The following is a 14,611-nucleotide window of genomic DNA, read 5'->3' on the forward strand; positions in this document are numbered from 1 at the left end:
ATGTGCACCATCTTGTTACATCCTTAAACTCATTTCCCTCTTAGGACAGCTCTCAGAGCTGCGAACTACAACCGACATGTCTCCTGTTTTGTAGATGGGGACATTGAGGCTCACAAAAGTTGAGGTCCCAAGGGTCCCCGGGAGTGTCAGCGGGGGCACTGGAACCCAACTCCCCAGGCGCTCTGCTCCCCTCGCAGCCGACCGGGTTACCCGGGAGAGCTGGCTCCCTCCCCGGCGGGGCCTGGAGCCCCAGACTCCACGGCCGGCCTCCCTCCGTCTGGCCCCGGCCCTAGGCGCCCGGCGGGGAGACCAGCGAGCGAGGGGCCCCGCTGCCAGCCTCGCCGCCTCCGCGGCCTCCTTCTTCTCCTCCGCCTTCTCCCCCCGCCGCCCGCTCTGCCACAACCAGTTCAGACTGGCCTCGGTGCCCCGCAAAGGCGAGAGGGAGAGCTGGGGGGAAGAACTTGGCCGAGAGCAGCGGCAGCGTCCCCGGCGGCAGGAGCGGGGGGAGCGAAGGAGGAGGAGGAGGAGAGGAAGGGAAGGAGGAGGAGGGGAGGAAGGCGAGGAGGAGGGGGAGGAGGGAGAGGAAGAAAAGGAGAGAGAGGAGGGGGGGGGGAGGTGCCCCGGGGCGGCGAGGAGGGGGGGGCGGCTCGCTGTCCCATGTGGCAGCCGCCGGGGGCTGAGCGCTCCGCCCGGCCGGAGGGCGGCGGCTCCCCTGCGGGCCGGTGCTGCGCGGCTCGAGCCGGGTCATTGCCCAATCCCCCCGCGGCGGCGGCGGCGGCGGCCGCAGCGATAAATAGCTGCACCCTGTGCCGCGGGGCCACCAGTGCGAGAGACCAACGAGCCGGCGGACTGACGGACGGGCGGCCGCCGCCGTCCCTGCGCCCCCCGCGCTAGCTGCGCCCCCTGCTCCCGGAGCAGGACCCCGGCGCCGCAGCACCGCCAGGTAAAGGGGCTACAGCGGGAGAGCAGCGTGGGGGCGGGGGCGGGGGACCGTGCGCCGGTGGCCACGGCCACTCTCCCGCCGGACTTCCTGCCCGCACTGATTCCGAGGCGCGAGGGCTCCGAGCCCGAGCGGAGTGGGGGGTTGGAGGGAGGCTGTCACCGGCCTCCGAGCAGCTTGGAACTGGCTCCCAGCTCTCTCGCTGGAGATGGGGATGGGGGTGTCTGGGGGAGGGGGGCGTGGGAGAGCGAGAGTGTGCAGATGTTCGTGTGGGTGTTGGCGCGCGCGCCTACTTTTGGGGGGCGCTCCTTTCAACCCTTCCCCGCAGTGAGAGGGGGCTCCGGGCCTGGCACTCGGCGGGTAGCTCGCAGAGCTTGGGGGCACTCCGGGCACTTGGAGAAGCCGAGCACTTCCAGGTGGTCTCTTTGGGAAAGTTGTGTCCCACGCAGGACCGTGGTGGGGAGCGAGGCCTCCCTGTGCCCCCGGGGCTACGGGGCAGGGCCAAGGAGGAGCCGCGGGAGCCGGCACTCGGGCCCTCGGACAGCGGGGTCCGGGACCGCGGCTCCCCTCCCGGCCGGAGTCTGGGCAGGAGGCGGCAGCCGCGGGGCAGCGCTGGGGAGGGGCTGCAGGCCGAGCTGGGCCGGCTTCAGCGGCCCCGACCAGGTTCCGCTCCACCTGGCCCAACCTGCGCCCTAGGCTGCCGGGGAGCTCGCGGCAGAGTTTGGCGTTCGCTATGGAAACTCGGACAGGCGGCAGGAGCGAGCAGCGGGTCCGGGGAAGGGGGCTTTGATTCCTTCGGTTTGGGGCTCGCCGTGGGGAGCCCTGGCTTCGGGTCCGTCGGTCCCCAGAGAAAGTGGGTAAGAGAGACTTCTTGTACCTGAAAGTTAAAAAAAAAAAAAAGCTCCCGGGCAACGTCACTGCCCAGTGCAAAGCGAGGCTCCGAGGACTGACTGCTGGTGAAACTGAGGCAGCCCCTGCCCCCACCACGTACAATAGAGTCTAAAGAAAGGCCGGGGGAAGGTGGGAGGCGGGGGCAAAGAAAGCGGGCTATATTCCTTAATTCTCCCACAGGCATTTATTAAACACCTATTGTGGGTGGGCTCGGCATTGCGCTAAGCACCGGGGACAGCTATGTTTGTGTGTGATCTCTACGGGGTAAAGGGGAGGTATATCGGAGAGAAGGGGCTGGAGGGCTGAAGGGCCGGGGAAGGCCGCCTGAAGAAGTTCAGCCGTCTGAACTGGAATCGGGCAAGCCAGGACCATGAGGTGAAGAGGCACAATGACCAAAGGGGATCCTGATCTGGAAGATGGAGTGTCTTAGTTGAGCAGCAGCAGCAGGGAAACCAGAGTCTCTATATTTCAGAGTATAGAGGATGGGAAAGCTGCAAGAAGACTGCAAAGGGATGTGTGTGGTGTGGGGGACAGATGGTGAATGATAGAGGATTTTCTATTTGATACTGGTCGGTCATAGGGAGCCACAGGAACTTGTGGAGTAGGGGAGCCCACAAGTCAGGTCTGTCCTTTGAGGAGATCACTTGGTAGCTGAGTACAGTGGGAAGAGTGGTGTGAGATGCTTAGAACCTGCACCAACAAGTGTGAGATTAGGGGCTGGGAAGCTCTAAACAACAGGGCCCGGACACAGATTGCATCCCTGTGATGAGGGTGAGTGAGGAGCCCAGAAAGACTTCTTTATTGGGTCTGAACAAAAGGCAGCTTTCTCTGATCAAATACGTCTGACCTGCTGTGCATTTCCTGAACATGTCATTTCACCTGTCACCCTGTGCATTTGCACAATCCCCCACGGCCACCCTTCAGGAATACCCCAGATCTCAGCTGGGCCACCAGGAGCTCTATCGCACCCTCAGTGTTAATGGGTTCAATTTGAGGTATGTGGGATTTTAAACATCTGTGGAACATCTATTTCCGAATGGCCAGTAGTCACTTGGGGGTGTGAGTGTAATATGTCACTGAAATTCAAGATTTTTAAAACACAAAACAAAGCAGCCCTTCTCCAGCCCTAGTCCTTTCAGTCTCTCTGAAAATTGTCTTTTGCTTGTTGCGGATGCCCGGATGTCAGTGACTCCCTCCTCTCCTCAAAGATGTCAAAATTAGAAATGACACTTTTAACCTAACCTTGGGGTCGGTGGATCAAGCAGCAAGATGACAGCAAGCAGAGAGGAGTAGTGAATTTTAAAGGGAAGCTGTCTGGGAGTCCCACCCACCTCAGCATCCCCTGAGCCCCTTCACCTCTCTGCTTAGAGCGCAGAGAAGTTGCTGACCTCCAATAGCAGCGGTAATTTGCTTATCTGGGAGTTCCCTCTCCCAATGTCATCATGGGTCCAGTATCTATTTCTGTCTCTGCTTTGGGGAGCTAAACACTCAACTATCCCTTGTTAGAGATCCTTGGGAGTCTCTAAAGCTGAAAGCTCCTCATCCCTTGATTAATCCATCTCCAGACTTAGGCAGGCTGGTCAGGGAATGGCAGACACACACACACCATTGCTGGTTCTCAACTTGGACCGGCAATCTCTCATAGAATAAAGTTCTACAGCTGGGAGTAGATCCGCAATCATGACTAGTGATTTTTACACTCACTGACATTGGCCCACACATGAGCAGAGGAAGGAGGAGAAAGAGTGGCCCAGATCCCATGAGGCCATTGCTGGGTTGTCCACCACAGACAGCAGAGTGTATGCAGCCAGCCGGGGAGAAGCTCCTGGGGTGTGCCTGCTTAGAGGAGGAAACCACTGGAGCTTCCTATTTTAATTATTTTTTGCTAATTAGGCGATACTTTCAGTTGTTTCTACAGAACAGTTCTTCCGGTATTATCTGCATCCTCTAAATATTTTTGTCCCGAGGCAAAGCCCTGATCATCCCATTTTAGATAATGCTGAGGAAATGTAAATGGAGTTAGAGAAGAGAGGTCCTAGCAAACTGGCAATGGTGGGAACTTATTTATGAAGGAGATAAACTTTTGAGGGTTGATGGGATATAGGTAAGTGTGAATGAAAGCCTGGAAAGTGGTGAACGTTGTTCCCTAGGAAACAGTGGCGAGAGCTTTCTGACTTGGCCATTTTCTGTCCTGTACACAGTATTTAAATCTGGTGTTCTCTCTAGTGGCTCCCTTTCCCCTTTCTCTATTCTCTATAGAGCCAGTTAAAGTCAATATGTACACTTATTAAGCACTTGCTGTATGTGACAAAAACTTTATGAGGTATTGAGGGTAAAAAAATGAAAGTCCTTGTCCTTAATGAATTTGCATTCCATGGGCAGGATGCAACATGGACACAGATAATTAATTAACATTATTATTATTAATGTTATTGTTGTATTAATTATTAATATAAACTGTTAATTAACAATATTAATATTGTAGGTGATAATAATAAACAAAATAAAGAATATGCAGTTTTCAGGGGCCTTGGGAGAGAAGTAACAACTTGGTGGGAACAGTGATGGGAACGGTCTCTTATAGGAGGAAGCATTTGAGCTAAGCCTTGGAAGCCTTGGAAGAACTTAGGGATCCCCAAAGATAGAGATAAGAAATACACAGTAGACAAGAGAAGTATGGGAGGGGGGCGCTGCAGTCTGTGCAAATGCATAGGGCAGAAGTGGAATTTTATGTTCCGGAAATGACAAGCAGGTCATTTTGATCTGATCGGAGAAAGCTTCATTTTTCTAGAGCTTAATAAGAAAGGCAGTGGGAACACTGGACAAGCAAGTAGTTAGGAGACCTGGATTCTAATTCTGATTCTGTTAATAAATCCCTATTGAATCTTTATCAAGTCACTTGACATCTTTGGGCCTCCATTTCCTCATCTGTAAAAGAACCAGTTGAATTTTATGATCACCTCTCACTCAGAAACTATTTTAAACCCTAGTTCCTCCAATCTAATTTTTCCCTCTTCAACATATTCAAAGATTGTTGCACTCTCCCCAAGGAAAACTTTTTGATAAATAAATGATGCTCTAGGATAGATCCAGAGAGTTCTCTGAGGTCAAGGGGCAGGCCTTGTTTTGTCAATGTGGATTAGGGAAGAGGTTCAAATTGACATGGGAATATATAGTTGTGGGAAAAAAAATGGAGTGACTGGGATTTAAGCAAGGACCAACAAGCCTGTGTGACTTCCTCACTCTGCCATCTGCCATCTGTCTATCTCTTAACAAAAAAAGTGGAAAACAAACCCTTGATGGACATGGGGGCAAAAGAGTATTTGTGTTCCAAGGAAAGAAAGCAACACTCTTGGAACCAGTTGGGGACAGGTGGTCACCTAAAGCTTTAGCAGTATTAATTGGCCGCCAGCTACACTTAGAATTGTTTTCCCTCTGATGACTTTGGCTGTTAGCACGGCAGCACATTTAGAAGTGGGCCTGGCCTTGACCCTCAAAAGGCTCATTGGAGTATTGGGATGTGTTAGGAAGGCCCAGAGGAGGGGAGTTTGGATGGTGAACTCATGCCGTGTGATGATCAGATGAAGGAATCAGAGGTGGAGAGTAGAATGCTGGTGAGAACAGGAAATTCTTGGCAGAATGCTTGGCACATAGTAGGGACTTGCTGAGTATTAATTCCTTTCCCTCATATTTGAAGGGCTGTGATGTGTGAGAATGAATCACAGAGACCTTGGTGATTAGACTCAACTCTGAATTTTTTTTTTTTTTAACAGATGAGGAGACTGAGATGTTAAGTGATTTTTGAAGGTCCCACAGACAAGGGGGCAGGGCTTTGTTTTCCACCTAAGTGCCCATTTCCAAATTTTCAGGCTTTGCTCATTTAACTTAGCCCTGAAAAGGCAGAGCCAAAAACAGAGAATTTCAGGTGTAAAGAGGGAGAGGTAGGATCTATGTCCAGAAGAGCTTTGTACTAAGGGGAGCTGCCCAGACTCAATCAGAGGCTCACAGATTAAGAAGAGGGAGAGGGAGAATATAGGGGTCAAGTTGTCCCTTTCATTTTATAGAGGAATTTGGGAAGGTCAAGTCATTTGTCTCAGGTCATGCAGCTAGTAGATTTTCTGACTCCAAAACCTATTTCCTGTCATACCATGTGCTGGTGGTTGGTTTGGCATCCCTACTTTTCTCTGTTCTAGTCCGAGAGTTCTTAACCAATTTTTTGTCCTGGACTCTCTTAGTGGTTTGGAGAAACCCTTGGAGGCCTTCTCAGAATATTTTTGGTGCATCTATCCATAATGGAAGGAAGGGCTACATTTCACTTAGAGGTCACTGAAATTGGAGAAGTATTTTTTCTTTCCATCCAAGTTCATAAATCCCCTGAAATCTATCCATGGACCCGTTTTAGAAGAATTCTGCTAAGACATAATCACTCTGAGCTCAGGGGTGTCTCCTTTTTGACTCTGTGTCCCAGCACCTCGCATATTGCCAGACACCTATTACCTAATAAATACCTATTTGACTGAAGAAAGGACTCATTTGGTTATGGTTGGGGAGTGATATCTAGAAATCACTGTGTTCTAAAAACAAAACATACAATGAACCTTTTTGAGGGGGAAGGAATGGGCTGCCTTGGGAAATAGTAGTTGCTTCCTCACTGTGGGTTTCAAGCAAAGATTGATGACCGAGTGCCTGGAGTTATTGTCCAGAGGGCTTGGGACTATATGGCCTCAAAGGTTCTGTGCTCTTGACCAGTTGACCCTTGCATTCTGTTCATTTTCTTCAACATAGAATTAAGAACCTTGAAAGATCCTCTAATTTCAGTTAGATTAATGAGTTGAAGGATTTTTGGCTTATAGACCCCTAAGTAATGGAAAAGTGGAGATAAACCCAACCAGATACAAATAAAACATTCATATACTCTCATAATTACACCAGGCTAAGTCCCAGTTTACTTAGGGCCATGCTTTCAACATGGCGGTTTTAGTTTATAGCTAGAGAAGCCCTGGCAAGGCTGTGTGATGTACTCATGGATAGATTGTTGAACTTGGAGCAGGAAAACCAAGTCTGGAGCCTTCCCTCGCTCCCTTCCGTATCACCAGTTCCATGACTATGGGCGAATCTATGAATCTCTCGGAGTATCCGTTTCCTCAAAAATAAAATCGTTGTTTTTGTTGGTTGGATCGGATGCCCTAGAATCTGCCCTTAGCCTTACGTCAGTATAGTATCTTGCAACCAAGTTAGCCTGATCAGTTTTGGCTCAAACACCAAGAATGGAAGTAGTTGGGAGGAAGGAAGCAAGTGCCTGACTAAATAAATTTTCAGAGGGGGGAAGAAAAAAGAACATAAATCTTATTTGTGACTAACAGCAAAGAAAACTGGAAAGGAGAGGTCAGCAGAACCTAAAGACAACGTTGAGTACAGAATGCCGGGGAGATCTCTGGTTATTGTCATGAACTGGGCAGTCCTGACTTGTGAATGGAGCTCTGGATTTAGATTCAGGAAGATCTGTATTCACATGCATTCTAGCTGTGTGATCTTGGACATGTCTATGATCATGGATTCTTTCAAATGATCTCGAGGAAGTCAAAGGGATGTTTCTGCTTATCGCTTTCATTTTATATGTCTTCCCTTTCACAGAAGGGCAAGAGAATGATTTACATCTCAGAATCTTCCTCAGTTTCTTCATCTGTGAAATGAACAGGCTCTAGTGCTCGATCCCAATCCCATGATTCTGTTACCCAACAGGTTTGAAAATTGATGTCTTTCAGTACAGTCCTTCCTATTCTGAATCTTGTGGTCTTGGTGACAATATAGAGAGCCATGGAAAGCATCCTGACTCTAGTCAGGGACTTTGGATTCCAATCCTGCTCTGATGATTAACATCTGTGTGACCTCGAGAAAAATCACTTAACCCCTAGGGGGCAGTTTCTTCATGTGTGAAACAAGGAGGTTGGATTCCCACTGAAGTCCTCTCTAAACCTCTCATCTATGACCTTATGTTCCTATGATCTAATGATCATGATATGAGAGCATTAGAGTGGTGTGATGGGAAATGTCACAAATTTGGAGCCAGCAAAAAGCTTGAACTTTAGTTCTGATAGGAGCTATGTGACTGTGAGAAAGGCTTTAAACGTTTCTGACTTCGGTTTTCTCCATGAACAAAACATGGCTATTAATGATTTGCACTGTTCAATTTCTGCTAAGATATAATCAACCTTCAATTCCTAAAGAAACAAGAAGTATAAAAACAATTTTTAAAATCATTTGGCTCTTATTTTAATATAAAGTGATTTAAGTGCTCATATTGTCTAGGAATAAAGTTTAATTTTCAGTGCAAATTTTCTCTTTTTGCCTTTGTATAACTTTTTGTCAAAACAACAGTCTACTTCAGATACTTCAGCTTTCTTGAATAATCATGGGAGTCTGTTTAGCTAAATCAGGGGGATGATTTCAAGGCAAAGAAAGATCCAAAATAGGATGCAGAATACTAGGAAACTAGTAACCACTTCCTAAGATCCTTGCAGTATTCAAAACTTTTTCTGCCTTTTTTTTGGCCTGGTTTTTGCTTTTCTAGGGCTATAAGTCAACAATATCAGGAAGTACCCTCATTTTCAGAAGAGTTCATTAAAATATGATTTTTTAAAAAAGAGTAATAGTACAGTCAATGAATAAATAAATAGCTAGAAAGTCCTATGTTAAAACTTCACCTCTGATTCTATGAATCAGACTTAAGTCACAAGATTTTGGCCCCTAGGCTACTTTCTAAGACTGCCTGACACTCTAGTGGTAGCTTGCATTGGTAGAAAGGCATTTCCTCATCTGGGAGTTGCCAATACAAGTGAAATCATAGGTTCGGCTCTGTCTTCATGGCCAAAAAAAAAAAAAGCTAACAGCTTCCCTAAGGATGACAGAACAAGAACAAGTACCACAGGGACAAATGGTAAGTTGATGTAAGATAACTAGTTAGTGCTCCTGGCTTCAGTGACCCTAAGGCTTCTAAGGACAGCTCATCAAAAAGTGTCTGAACAAGACTGTGCTCTGTGATCTTTCTTACAAGTGGCGGGCCAGTTTTCTTCTGACCGCCTACAGGGAGGGAGACCTCATTGCTAACCCTGGTAGCCCTTTCCCCTTTTAGGAAATGCTCCCATTCCTGGAAAATTTTCCATATATCAAGGCCAAATCCTCACCTTTCAGCTTCCATTTGTTGCCCTTGGATCTGCCCTCTGGGACCAAGCAGAGCAAGCCCAATCTCATTTGTGTAAGACAGCTGTTAAGTCATTTGAAGAGGGTCATCCTGTCCCCCTCTAAGTCTTCTCATGTACTATTGTCACTAGCAATTCTGGGTTGGGAGGACAGTGTTCTCTCTTAGTTCTCCTACACGTATGTCAGATCTTTCTCAGTCTCATTTGCTTCTTTACTCTCCATAGCACACTCCTGACTGTAGCTGTGCATGAAGTATCAGACCTGAGCTCTCTGCTTTGTACTCTTTCACTTCATCATCTCCTCAGTACTCATGGGTTTAATTATCATCTCCATGAGGATCAGTCTCAGATCAGCATATAGAATCCTCATCTCTCCCCTGAGCTCTGCTCTCTCATTACTGATGGTCTCTTGGACACTTTGAAATAAATGTCCCATTGTCATCTTAATCCAAAACCAAAATTTACCTTTTCCTCCAAACCCCATTTGCTTCCAGACTTCCCTCTTATTGCCAAGGTGACAATGTCATTTTGGATTCTTAACATTAAGCTCTTTCTCAATCATCCATGTCACCCACCCTCATATCCAGTCAGTTGCCAAGTCTTGTTTCCATTTCCACAACATGGCTCACATATGGCTCCTTTTCTCCATTCACAAAACCACCATCTTAGCCAGGTCCTCATCACGCATCCCCTGAATTATTGTAATAGCCTTCTTTGTAGTATTCTCTTTAAAATGTGATGTTCTCTGTTGAGGTTTTCTTGGGGTCTTCGTTTCAGTTCGGTAATCACCACACGAGTAGCCAGGGGTTAAAGTCCCAATCCTTTATTGCCTCCTTCAAAGTCTTGTCTCCTTCACTTGGGGCCCGGCTAGTTTTCTGGAGGCCTTCCAGATCTTACGTTCAGTGGAGAAGCGAAGGAGGAGAGCCCGCCACCACTTCTCTGTCTTCCCTAGTTCTGATTCTGAATTTGACCAAGCATGTACTGAACTAGAGAACTGTTAAGCACCATGCTAAATAACCATTGTCTCCATCAATTCCACTGAGTGAGTACCTTGTAAGAATCCTTGTTTCAAATTCAGAGTTCTGGCCCATAATGCTTCTTCTTGGTATCTCCCCACTAATCTCTTCTCCACACAGATGCCCATGTCATTTTCCTAAAGTACATGTCTGATCACATCATCCTTTTAATCAATGGATTCTTATTACTGACTCTCTGTTCCCTCTAAGATCACACAAAGTTTTGTTCTTTGTATTCACTTCTTTATGGCCCCATTTGGAATTTTCTTGGCAAAGATACATATAAAGTTAGTCAGTCGCTAAACATTTACCAAGTGAGTCCCTATCATGTGCCAGGCACTGTGCTGAGTGCTGGCCCTCTGACCTTTGAAGTCCTTTACAGCCAGCCCTCTTCTTTCCTTCATAGTGATTACATACCTCATTACTGGCCTTCTTTCTGCTCCTCACACATTATGTTCCATCTCCCACCTCTGAGCCTTTCTTTACATCTATAATTCCCTCCCTCCTGCTTTCCTTCAAGAATCAGCTCAAGCATTTCTGTCTGGAAGAGGCTGCTTCTGTTCTCTTCAGATACTACTGCCTTTTCCTCCAAGATTACTTTGTATCATCTTTGTATACCAGTACCTATGAATGGCTATATTGTCTCACCATTAGAATGTGAACTTCCTGAAGGCAGGGACTATTTTTACTTTTGCTTTTTCTCCCTAGCTCATTACCCAAAGCTTGACACATAGAAAGCCCTGATAAATGCTTGTTGATTGGGTGATTGCCAGGCCCTGGGTTTACAATATCAAAAATGAAAAAATAAAAGCATTGTGGCTCCTCAAATAACCTAATTAATTTTAAATCCCTACAAAATTGGCAAGTATGTCCATGTTTTGGTGAATCGAATGAATGAGCTAGGGGTTTTATCATTAGCATCACACAGGGGTGGTTGATCCTTCCTCCCAAAGTGCCTCTCATTGGGGTGAGAGCTTGGGCTAAGCAGGGACGCGGTGAGCCAGCTGGCTGCCTTTGACCAGGGCAGCTCACAGCCCTGAGGATTCTGGCTCCTTGGGACTGTTCCCATTGAAATCCCGGAGAGAGAGACACAGAGACGCTTCTCTGCACTCTGTCTTGGGACTGAAGTTTTCACCCTCTAGAGCCCTGAGGGAAGAAATAAGCTTGTTATTTTCTAGCGAGGGGATAATGGGGAGGCTTTTTGGGGATCTGCCACATCTAATGGTGGCATTCATGTGACCCCCTCTCTGCAGGAGCACAGGGGAAATGCCCCATGGGAGAAGGGGACATAGCGACAACAAGCCTCTGGTTACCATCCCAGCTCTTGGCCCTTTCCCTCTAGACTACAGTTGGCTTAAAAAATCCTTCAGCAAAGAGATTTCAACTATTTTGTTTTCATCTTTTGAGCATTTCTGATGTTGCTTTTCTCTGGAGAAAACTAGGATCTTGGGAGTTCAGGCATGGGACATAACTAGGGATGTTTTATTGGCTTCTTTTCTAGGTGCCTTTTAGTGTCACTGCTTTCCCCAAGTCCCTTCTCCAACATACCTACACATTTCAGTTTTTCAAAAGAGCCAAAAGTAAGTGTGTCAATTTTGGTCCAACCAACAGTTTTTCGCCATCCTATTATTGTATATTTCAAAGCTAAAACCATAAGACACATGGAGTTAATAAATATTTATTGTTTTGGGCCGCCCTGTAGATTTATAACTGGAAAAGATTTCTGTCCAAGAGAGATTACCTGGGATACATAGCAAATCGGGCAGAGCTGAGATGTGAACTCAGTTCCTCTGACCTCAGATCTAGCCCATGGGTCACTCCACCATGCAGTCTCTCCCCCATCTTCACTATTATCTTTTTGATTCCTCCCACCTGCCATACATTGAGGAAATGACGCTGATGATTTCCCATTGCACCTTTAACCTTAAAGGGAGTTTGGTTTTTCTAAAGCAATGAATCGTCTGGTCATTCTTCTTTTGAACCAAAAGGCCGGAAGCCCCCAAACTGAAATATGAAGGAAAAATAATCTTGACAGTAAACATTACAAAATCTAAGAATTGGAAAGAACGTTGAGGGTTTTAAACAACAAATATAGACTTTTACTCTTTTAACTCTGACTTCTGAAGAAGTTCTTCCATGAAAACTAGTGGAATTATAGGAGATTTGGGCCATTGACTGGCCAAAGGTTGGCCAGATCCTTCACGGCCCTTTAGAAAGCAGGACATGCTTTCTAGGAAGCCAATTTAAAGCTGAGACAGTAGTCAACTTTAAAGATTGAAACCTCTGTGAATTTAGAAGAAAGTCACTCTGGCTATTGGGAATTGAGCATCTAGAACCAAAAGAGATTCCAAGCCAGTGGAGAACAGCATAGAGATACCAAAAGATGAAAAAGCTTTTCAGGGCTCTAGGTATGAATGGCCTCGGTTACATGTTTTACCCAAATGTGGGTATCCTTTTCTGCCTGAGGTATATGAAAATGTTACTATTGTTCAGATAATTTCTTTTCAATAGAAGCCTTCTCTTTGAATTAGTTATGTGTACTTCTTGGGCAATCTTATGGGTAGGGGCTTATAAACCATAGATTTAGACATGCAGATCTACAGAATACCTTAAATACAGGGGTAGCCACATGTTTTTACTACTCCATTGTGAGTGTTAATTGGGGGAGGGGGAGTTTCCAAGGGAGGCCCTATATAATTTTAACTAAAAATATAATGCTAAATATTAAACTAATTTTAACTAAAAGTATCTGAGGTGCACAGGCCAGGAAAAAAAAAAGAAAAACAACAATTATAAATAAACAGATGCATTAAATATAACTACTTAAAGGGATAATAAGATTCATATTAACTGTTAAAATTATTATTATTAGTGACTATAATAATAGCTGATGCTTACATAGACCTTTTCCTTTATTTTTTTTATTCATAATTGTAATGTTTTTCTCTCAAATATAATGTTCTCTGGGAGCAGGTTTCTTGGGGGGCTTCTGGGAGCAGCCTTAGTTTCAGTTCAAAGTAATAATCACCTCAAATTCAATCAGGTGTCAAAATCCAGATCCTTTATTTTTTCCTTTAAGTCTTGTTTCCTTCCTTGGGCCCAGTTAGCTCTCTTAGAGGCCTATCTCTCTCCTTGGTTCCAAGAGCTCTTGCTGCTAGTCTTTTGCCTCTGCCAGCTTCAACCTCTCATCCTCCCAATGTCTTCAGCCCTAGTCAGAGGCCAGAATTCGATCTTTTGTCTATGCTATGCCGTTTCTTAGGATTAAGGTGCACTGGAATCCCAAAAGAACTGTTTTCAAATAGCTAACATTGTTGTAGAGAGGCAAAAGAACATGGTGGATTGAAGGATGGATCAGAGTCAAGTCCATAAATACATACCATTTGTCTGACCATAGACAAATTGTGTTAATTTCAAGACTTTAAACAACTCTCCAAGACCAATCTGCTCAGTTTGAGATGATAATGGTCTCCTCTGATGTATCGAGGCAATATTCTGTTACCGTGACTATCAGTAGGAAGGCTGTGAAGGCAGGGGGGACAAAAGCCCTTTCTCCCTGGGATCTACCTAGTGCCTTTCTCCTTTTTAATTAGCTTTGGGGAAAATTCCTTCTCTGTCCAGTTGCAGTTTGGGGAGTAGGTTTCTGCTGCCCTTTCTGGCCCTGCATCCTTGTAAAATCTTGGTACAACTTCAAGACAGATGGACCCAAGGTCCTGTAGACTTGGCAACTTGTGCTTGAGTTAACCCACTGTTGTGTGTTGGCCAAGGCATAGATGTGCATGGAATGACTGCAAAATGAAGAAGCTTATGGGATGATAAGGAGAATTAAGAGTTCTCCAGGAAGCCTCACTTTCTGTGGATATTATCCAATCTTTTGAGACATCATCAAAAAGCTTTATTGTCACATCTGAGGTCTTAGTGTCCTGAAACATCAATAGGAATAGTAGATTACTATGCTCTTGGGCAACTTTGAGAAGCACAGCTTCTGAGAGGAGGTGCCCTTCAAACAGAAGCTAGAGAACCAGTCCTTGATTTTTTACTGGGGCCTGTAGAAGGAAGAGGGGACCCTTCGTGCCCAGGCAAACTCCTTTACTTGCACAAATGGAACTGTTTTCTTCCAAAATTGCCCTTCTATCATACCCACTTTTTCATCAATCTTTAGTTTTTGTCTCCTAGCTACTTGTCTGGAAAAATCTCTCCATCCTTAAAAACAATTCTCCCTTATTCTGCTCATTGCCACCAGCTAGTTTCCTATCTCTCCTCTCCTTCATGGCTAGATTTCTTGAGACATCCAGCAACAATTGGTAGGTACTGTTAGGATTCTTACAAGGTGCCAAGTCAGTGGAATTGATGAGATAATGATTCTCTAATTTACATGTACTTAGTATTTACTATTATTCCACAAGATTCATACCTTGAAGAGAGCATCTATAAGGAGGAGCTCTCAGGGCCAAAAAGGGCAAGCCCACTAGAAGCTCATTCGAAAGGAGCTGGAGGCTGAAGCTGGCAGAGGCAAAGAACTAGTGGCGGGAGCTCTTGGAATCAAGGAGAGAGATAGGCCTCTATTA

The 14,611-nt window shown here is 46.0% G+C and overlaps 1 protein-coding gene across 1 annotated transcript in view; it reads left to right on the top strand.

Annotated features, from left to right (window-relative positions):
- The first annotated feature begins 745 nt into the window (after positions 1–745).
- The window catches only part of SLC16A9 (solute carrier family 16 member 9), a 41,669-nt gene continuing 27,803 nt past the window's right edge, over positions 746–14,611 (top strand). The window contains exon 1 of the mRNA XM_051982622.1: positions 746–943. The gene's annotated coding sequence lies outside the window, so the exon portion shown is untranslated. The remainder of the gene's footprint in view (positions 944–14,611) is intronic.

The sequence above is a fragment of the Antechinus flavipes genome, chromosome 2 (genome assembly GCF_016432865.1).
Source record: "Antechinus flavipes isolate AdamAnt ecotype Samford, QLD, Australia chromosome 2, AdamAnt_v2, whole genome shotgun sequence".
Taxonomy (NCBI): domain Eukaryota; kingdom Metazoa; phylum Chordata; class Mammalia; order Dasyuromorphia; family Dasyuridae; genus Antechinus; species Antechinus flavipes.